The sequence below is a fragment of the Ziziphus jujuba genome, chromosome 4, assembly GCF_031755915.1.
Source record: "Ziziphus jujuba cultivar Dongzao chromosome 4, ASM3175591v1".
Classification (NCBI taxonomy): domain Eukaryota; kingdom Viridiplantae; phylum Streptophyta; class Magnoliopsida; order Rosales; family Rhamnaceae; genus Ziziphus; species Ziziphus jujuba.
This window is the reverse complement of record NC_083382.1, coordinates 31,819,894-31,828,628: the sequence shown is the minus strand read 5'-3', so window position 1 is coordinate 31,828,628 and position 8,735 is coordinate 31,819,894. Positions and strand designations below refer to the sequence as shown.

The window sequence follows — 8,735 nt, the reverse complement described above, 5'->3', positions numbered from 1 at the left end:
GGTGAAATCATGAGTTCTGGGAAAGAAGTAGCAAGAGACATGTGACAGTTTATTGAAATTTTCTCTCAAAAGCTTTTCAAAAATTATAAGAAATTTTTTTTTAGAAATTAAATGATTGATCATTTGAATAGAAAATGATCACTTATTAATGGAATGTCTATGGTTTAAACAAATTTGATAATAAAAGGTAACAATTGTCAATTTTTTTATAGGCCCCTAAATAAAAATAATATGAAACTAAAGGGTACTAAAGTATATTTTTTCATTCATTGTTTTAACAATAAATGTTAATTGAGGTTTAAAAAAAAAAAAAAAAAAAAAAGTGATACAAGGCAGAAGCATAAAAAAGACAATAAATCTCACAAAAAAAAAAAGATTATCTATTCTGTTGATTGAATAACTAAAATTAAAGATCAAAACCTATAAATTTCAGCATAATACCAAGATTTGACAGAAAACTGAGTAGAAACCCATGCAATATTATTAAATATTCATCAAAACAACTCACTTTTACAATCTCAATAACCATTTGTATAAAGGCCATATGATAAAATCCTAAAGCAAGAAAAATAACCCTAAAAAAAAATTTAATAATAATAAGGCATTCATAAAAGTAAATAAATAAGTATTCATCACTTTTTGGTGTGGCTGACGAGCCTTTGGGTTAGGCCTTCAATACTAGTTGGACCCAATGCAACGAAGGTGCCCATGTGCTGCCCATATCAAATAGCGCCTTTTTGATCTTCCTTGACAGGATTCAACTGTATGTCTGAAAACCCTAGCTTAACTATCTTCCAAGCCGCTCCCCAAAAACCCTAAGGACACAGAAGGAGGAAGAAAGAGAGCAGCCATGACTACCAAATTTAAGAAAAACGACAAGAAGTGGGGTCACGTGAGTGCCTAACATGGTTGGATTAGGAAGCACCGGAAGCATCCCGGAGGCCATGGAAATGCTGAAGGTATGCACCACCATAGAATCCTCTTCGAAAAGTACCATCCAGGGTATTTTGGTAAAGTGGGTATGAGGTACTTCCACAAATTGTGCAAAAAAATTATACTGCCCCATTGTCAACATCGACAAGCTTTGGTCGTTGGATTCCTAAGAAGTGACGGACAAGGCGGGGAATGAAAATAAGGCTCCATTGATTAACATGACACAGTTTGGGTACTTTAAGGTGTTGGGCAAGGGATTGTTGCCTACCACCCAGCCAATCATCATGAAGACCAAGGTGGTGCTGAAGATTGAGGAGAAGAAGATCAAAGAAGCTGGTTGAGCTGTTGTGCTCGTAGCTTAGTTTTTCAGAGATTGAGTTTTTTTTTTTTTTTTTTTTTTTGCAACAATTTTAATGTTTGGCACTGTTGAAGGATCTGGAAGTATTTGCAAATTTATACTTAATTTTTTATAGCAGCATTGGCAGAATGTGCAAAATTATATTGAGTTTATTTGTCGAAACTCATTTCACGTCAGTAATTATTGGTTTCTAAAAGTTCCTTTGTTGGTGTAGGTAATTGTATATGTAGTTGTCTAGGTAAAATATTGTGAATTTCAATTTCTAGATCAGCAGTGATCGTTTTACTTTGGAGTTGTGGATATTTAATTGTCTGTGTTGAGTTTAATGGTATTGTAGATTTGGTGGATATTTAGCTGTTTACCTTTTTTATGCTCTACTTTTTTTACTGGGAGAAGTTGGAAATGGAATGAAAGTGTAAAAAAATTGGCATTTGAATGAGTCATTTTCAACGTTAAATCAATGTTTTAGTGCACAATGTTTTTGTATAGATTCTTGAATTGGTTCAGAGCAACTAGCTAATACCCACCATTTCCCAAACCATTTAGAAAAATGTTCATGATAACATTGAGCAAGTGATAATTTTTCATTTTTTATTTCTTTGTAATCTATAATCTATTGTTGTGTGGGATTCTATGGATCTGATTGTTTTAGTGTGTATTCAAGCTAAGTTGTTACTTGCAAAATGCATATCCTATGCCTTTATAAGCTTACTTGGTACTAGATGGAGTTTAGTTTGCGGTGGGATGCATATTGTGTGTTCATTCTAACATCATTCAAACGATGTGATTTTCTTGTAAATAAACAAAAACCTACCATTTCATAACAGGTTTATTTTCTCAAATTGCTCGTTTATTTACTTTTATGGGATGTATTCAATTTAAAATTTGAAAGATTTTAAAAGTGCTAAAAAGTTTAGAAGTATTCGATTTAGATTTTAAAAAATTCTATACAAGTCTAATGATATTCAATTCAGATTTTAATAAATTTTATAAAAGTCCATTAAAATCCAAGTGTATTCAATTAGAACTTTATAAAAAAATTTTAAAATCAAGTGGTGTTCAAAAAATTATTTATTTTAAAAGAATTTAAAAAATAATAAATCTTAATAGCTTTGAAAGGATTTTAACAGTAAAATTATAAAGAAAATTATCAATATGAAATCCGGCCTTCAACCCAAAGATTTCGTTGGATTCTTATAAATTTTGTATGCAATCTATAGAATTTCATAACAATCCATCAAATCTTCTAAATTTTATAACTCATTTTAAATTCATTAAACTGTGAATTGAATACACCTCATTAATGTTAATTAGGCATAATTTCTCTATATTAGCAAAAGAAAGATAAAATTTATCCATAAAAATCATAATTTAGATAGATAAACTGAATCATTTAGAGTTTTAAAGAAAGTTAAAATTAACAATGAGCATGGAAAATTTTTAAGAATCGACTTTGAAAGTTAATTTCTTAAATATAGAATTGAGGTCCTCAACAAAAAAGGGTTATTATCCTGCAAGGAAATCCACTCCACCACCAGTATCGAAAAAGAGGACAAAAGGGGTTTTTTCTTTTCTTGTGCAGATAAAGGATTATGAACTTATTATTATTATTATTATTATGAATTGCAATAAATAACAATGATTATGAGCTTACCATGGTTTACTGAAGAAAAAAAAAAAAATTCTATTAGATTCTGCACGGGCCCGCTTGTTACTGGATTTCAAGTTCAACAAACCAATTATTGTCCAGCCGAAAACTAATAGGTCAAAGCTAAAGCCCAATCGAAGCAGTACAATTTTGGGCCCTTTACGTTTTGACCTTCCTTCATCCTTCGGTTGGACTTTGTCCCTGAGCTCCTGAAATGGACTGAGACCGAGAAAGACAGTGGAACTTATTACACAAAAACCAATTTCGTGGAATTCTGTTACTGCCGCACAGGCACGGCAGCTGAAGAAGGTGGCTTTTTTGCAGCGATTTCTCACTAACAAATGGCCGAAAGCGAAGCTCCTAGAACCAAACAACGACCCATCGTTCGTTTGGGTATCTTCCTCATCTCACACAGCCTCCTTTTTAGGTACTTTTTCTTCTTTTTTATTTGTACTTTGTTGGTTTTCTTAATTGACTGAGATCCAATTTTTAATTTGGAGCCAGAAATATTCTGATTAGACCTGGGATTTTTCCTACTCCTTTTTGGGTGCTTTCAGCGTCGTTTACTGTACTGCTGGAGTTTTGGCTCTGTTGCTGCTTCCAGTTCTTTCCAAGAACACTTACATATCCGAAAATGCCCTCATGCCAGCTCAATTTCAATTCCTTGTAAAAACCATAAAATAAAATAAAAATCAAAGTGCATTTAAAGTTTGCTTAACTGTGGTGATTGTTTTGAATTATTTTTATGTCAACTTGAGCGGGTTCTGGGAATCCCATGCTCTCCAGTCAGGATGTATCAGAGGCAAATAAATTGGTGAAGGACGTAATTGCTCTCAATTCCAAATCTCGAGGTGCAGGAATGTATGTGCTTCCTTATTCGGTTTATTTCTGTGAATTCTAATTTAACCGCGTCAATTTTCCATCTGCAGTATGTGACAATGCTAGTTCCTTTTTAAGAAAATTACTTTAAAATAGTTTCATAGCTCTAGCACTGAACAATCCTCTATAAGCTGTTAGCAAATTTTCTAAATTTTTATATGATTACTACTGGACATGCATATATGTATATATATATATATATATATATATTTATAAGGGTACCCACCTCTAAGATTGTTGAACAATAAGATTGCAGTTAGCTTGGCCTTCTAAGTATCTAGATCAACTTGTCGTAGCCAAGCTCATGTATCTAGGAGATTTGATGTGAGTTGAAGTGGGTTTCTCTTTACATGCTTTGGAAATTTGGTTAAACAAACTCAATATTTCTTTTTAATTCTTTCTCCGTGTTGCTGATGTATGTTAAAGGTGTTATTGCTCTTAATTAGTGCATTAGAGATTCTAATATGTTGTTATTCAACGTGCTCAGGACATCTAGCAAAACAGTTGCAGGAAATTATATGCACTTTGCACTTTGGGACCTCTCGTATTTCCTGGGACATTTTTTGTGTTCTCTGTTGCAAATGCGTTTTTGTTGCTTCCCTTAGCTTGACTTAATAAAGTAGATAACCTAGGAAAAGAAGAAATCCTATGCAAGTATGTTCTTACGTGGTTCTCCCTTAAATCTTTTGATTCAGAGAGAGGCAAAGACTGATAGCGCAGTATATGTCAGACTTGGGTGCCAAAGTTAACTATCACAAGTTCCGGCCTCAAGCGGTTCAGTTTCATCCACTGCATTTTTTTTCTAGTCCAGATTCTGGAATAACTGAACAGAATGCCAGTTGTTCATCATATGGTACCAATGCTGTTGGAATAATAAGAGCACCACGTGGTGATGGGAAGGAAGCAATTGTCCTTGTAACACCTTACAATTCAGCGAAAATTAATCAGGGCGAGGCTTTTTCCTTGGGCATTGCACACTCGGTATTTTCCTTGCTCACCCGAGTCACTTGGCTGGCCAAGGATATTATTTGGCTGGTTGCTGATTCCCAGCATGGAGAATATGCAGCAGTTGCTGCATGGCTAAGAGAATATCACACACCAGTTTTTACCAGATTGCGCACAGCAGATGCAGAAATATGTCTTGAAATCAATAATGTGCATGAAGTGAAAGAGAGCCCAATTGCTGAAAGAAAGTTATATGATGAATTTCGACGTGCTGGGACTATGGCTGCAGCCCTTGTCATTAAGGTTGTGGATAAAAAGGAACAATTTGAGGACAGCCTTAGCATCTATGCCGAGGCATCAAATGGGCAGATGCCAAACCTTGACCTCATCAATATTGTGAACTATTTAGCCGTACATAGGCAAGGGTTGCGGGCAAAGGTGGACAAGATGTGGTCTGTACTCGACACCAAATGGCTAAAGATTTTGGGAGAATTATTTGAATCAGCAGGACAAGTGGCTAGATCCTTAAACCCCCAATGGAAATTTGGTATTCCAGCAGCTGATTATGTTGAAGGCACTGCTACGCTTGCAAATTCATTGTATAACCAGGTGGTTCTACTTTTCATTTTTTAATTTCTTCTTTCATTCTTTGCCTATTGATCAAAATCGATGAACAGGAGATAAGTGTTTTATCACTTATCTGATGGTCGAGTTTATGTTTACATATGTGTTTTTCATGACATTAGGCTTTGGGTGTTCCCACTGGTCCACATGGTGCTTTTCGTGATTACCAAGTCGATGCAATAACTTTGGAAATTTCATCCAGAGCTTCTTTTGATAGCAAGAACAGGAGAAATGAGTTTCTTTTGAGATGTGGCCGGTAAGTGCTTAACTATATCTCTTTCCATTACTGTTGTGACTTGCTTTTTTGACCATTGTACACTGTCTACTATTTGTTATGCAAGTGAACAATTCAAAATGAACAGCTTGAGTGGTTTGGAAATTTTTTATGGTAAATCATAATAAAATTTCTGTGGCTGGGGAAAAAAAACCCTGTGTTAACATCCTCAAAAGTTGTTTTTTGCATCATTTTTGTTAACTGGCTGAAGAATATTCCCTTGCTGATGCAGTTTAATTGAAGGAGTCATACGCTCAGTAAACAACCTTCTCGAGAAGTTCCACCAGTCATTCTTTCTATACCTATTAACATCTCCTGGTAAATTTGTATCGGTAGGAGTCTACATGATTGCTTTTGCACTTCTTGTTGCACCGCTTCCTATGGTTGCAGCATCTCTCTACGCTGATGCCAACAACTTGGATTCTGTACAAAAAGATGAACCCACATCTTCAACCAGCATTGCCAATGAGCCTGGCATTACTCTTAGATCATGGAAATGAATTAATGCTGCAAAGAAAGTTTTTGTTGTTCGCTTGTGGGGTTCAGTTGTTTCATTATTCCCCTATTTAATCTATCAAATACCCAACTGCTCCCCAACGAGAAGCTTTCTTCTTTGGGTTCTGTTTTCAACATTGAGCTTTTTAATCATGTATGTGAATTTGGCTTCTCCATTTTCTCATTCTTTTGCATCACCACTTCATGTAGGGGAATGGGCTATCTTGAAATCAGTGACTATCTCGGTTGCCTTCATTGGTTTATGTCTCATGTCAGTCATTAACTTCCCTTGAAGCTTGATCTTAGAGATCTGAGTTTTAGAAACTTTTCAAGAGTATCTTGTAATCTTGTTTTGGGCTTTATAGGATTTCCACCAGCAACATTTATGGTTTTGAAAGGTGGATTTGAAGGTTTTAGCAGCATTGATGTTGGTGATTTCTGGAATTGGTTGGAGTCTCTTTGTGCTTGGAACAGTGCTACTTACCTTTTTATAGGTATGGTTCACCTGCCATGCTGGTTATTATGCATTCACATTTTATTTCATCATTGTTGACACGTCTTAGTCGATTTGTCCGTGTACTATTTGTTGGTTGGACCTGCAAATCAGAGGATCAGTAGCACTATTTTTGTATGTTGATGCTATGTCTTATCTGATTTTCAATCTGAGTATTGGCTAGTACTGGAATGATACGTTTTGAAGCCTGTGGTGGTTTTTGATTTTTTTCATCTTTGGAAGCATTTTATCAACGTATACTTAATTCTCCAAACAAGTGTGAGGTCGTAAAGTTACTGCTTATCTTTACGCAGACACTTTCTATGGAGGGAATAAAAGGAGGAGTTCTCTTGGCACATAGAAATGGCAATTGCTTGAAGCAGCAAATATAAAAGTACGAATAAAAATAAAAAGATGATTGAAGTAAAAGAGACTGATGAAGACAGGTTGCCTTGTTGACGTAGTTCATGCCCCTATCAGAATGATTTCTTTTTCTCTCTAACATTATCAAAGAAGATGCTATAAATTTGGACGTCATATTCCCACATCCACTCAAAAGGGTAAGGAACCTTAAGCCTTATAGAAGTTATATGGCTGTGATTGAAAAATTTGTATCAAAAGTTTCTGGTTTTTAGGTTTTATCATCCTTTTGTTTGATTGGTGAAGTATTAAAGCAGCCAGTTGGACAACACTGCCGGCTTCCTAGTGTTGTGGTTGTGGTGCTTTAAGCCTGACCTTACCATTTGCTTTCTAAATCAAAGTTTTTTTTTTTGTCATTATTGTATGATTAAGAAAACTGAGGATGAATCTAATCTTGCTAGTCGAGAATGATTTGCCTTTATGTTTGCCCTGCCAGTGATCTATCATGGGATTATTAGAGAGTAGCTCTTGATATCTGCCTTACCAATGATTTTGTTTTATGCATAAACAGAGATATAAAGTACTTAAAAGAGAAAATTAACATACAACTTATATATATATATATATATATATGTATGTATAAAAAAAATAAAAGGGTAATGAATGCCTAAACTACATGAGTTTGTGCTTTGTTTCTTGGGGTCCAAGTCCCCGGACGAAAGGCAAGGCAACAGTGACAATAATTTTAAAAAAAGGCAAAAAAAGGAAAGCGATGGCTAGGTACGTGTGATCAAACCAACACCAGAAACAATAAATAACAAGGTGCAGTGCAATCAAATTCCTATGTCATACACGAGGAAAGTTCATGATCGAGCACTATAAATATTCAATAAAAACTTTATTAATCCATGGAAAAAAAATTACGCCGTTGGATGATCCCACACCAATATGATGGATACCTAATTTTTGTTACTAATATAATCGGAACCAATCTTAAGAATTTTATAACTTCTTAAAATAATAATAATAATAATAATAATATCCCAATATTTTATACACTTTGAGATTGTCAAATACAAGCAAAATAAGCAAAATCCCCAAGCTAATTCCTTTATTAACCAAATACTGAAAAAACTACTATGTTTCTAAAACTACATAGCATACCATATAAGTTTATTTCTTTGAATTCGTTCTTCTATTATGGAACTTTGTAAATAGATAAGCCAAATCAATATTACAAAAAAAATAAATAAATAAATAAATAACCCAAACCAAAACAAAATGAAGTTTTTATCTTTTGAAACTATTTCTGTTCATGAGGATAAATTAGTTGGGAAAAGAATATTAAAGTGGGGGCGGCAAACCAACGGTTGAAATTGAATGGTGTATGAGAAAATTTATTTATTTATTTTTTTGTAGTTTCCTAAAGTGCCAACTCTTCAAATACGTGGCAATGCTTATGCTATTTTCGGCCGTAAGGTTGCCAAAGTGCCAGTGGAGCCCATTGGACATTTATCTCATTTCTTTTTTAATCTGGTACAGAATTTTCCCATTTGTAAATTAAACTAATAGCATGTTTATTTGTATCCAGAAAAAAATAATAATAATACAAAAAAAATATTAACTTTTTTTTTTTTTCGTGAAGAGAGTAGAACAATTTGACTTTCAGACATTACTTGTACAGCATCAAGAAACGTGTCTGTATACGCATTTCAAAAGCCTGCTT

At 34.3% G+C, this 8,735-nt stretch overlaps 2 pseudogenes; both read left to right on the top strand.

The window, feature by feature from the left end:
- The first annotated feature begins 320 nt into the window (after nucleotides 1–320).
- LOC107415458 (large ribosomal subunit protein uL15x-like) lies at nucleotides 321–1,598 on the top strand (annotated as a pseudogene).
- Nucleotides 1,599–3,089: 1,491 nt separating this feature from the next.
- LOC107431374 (uncharacterized) lies at nucleotides 3,090–7,490 on the top strand (annotated as a pseudogene).
- The last annotated feature ends 1,245 nt before the right edge of the window (nucleotides 7,491–8,735 follow it).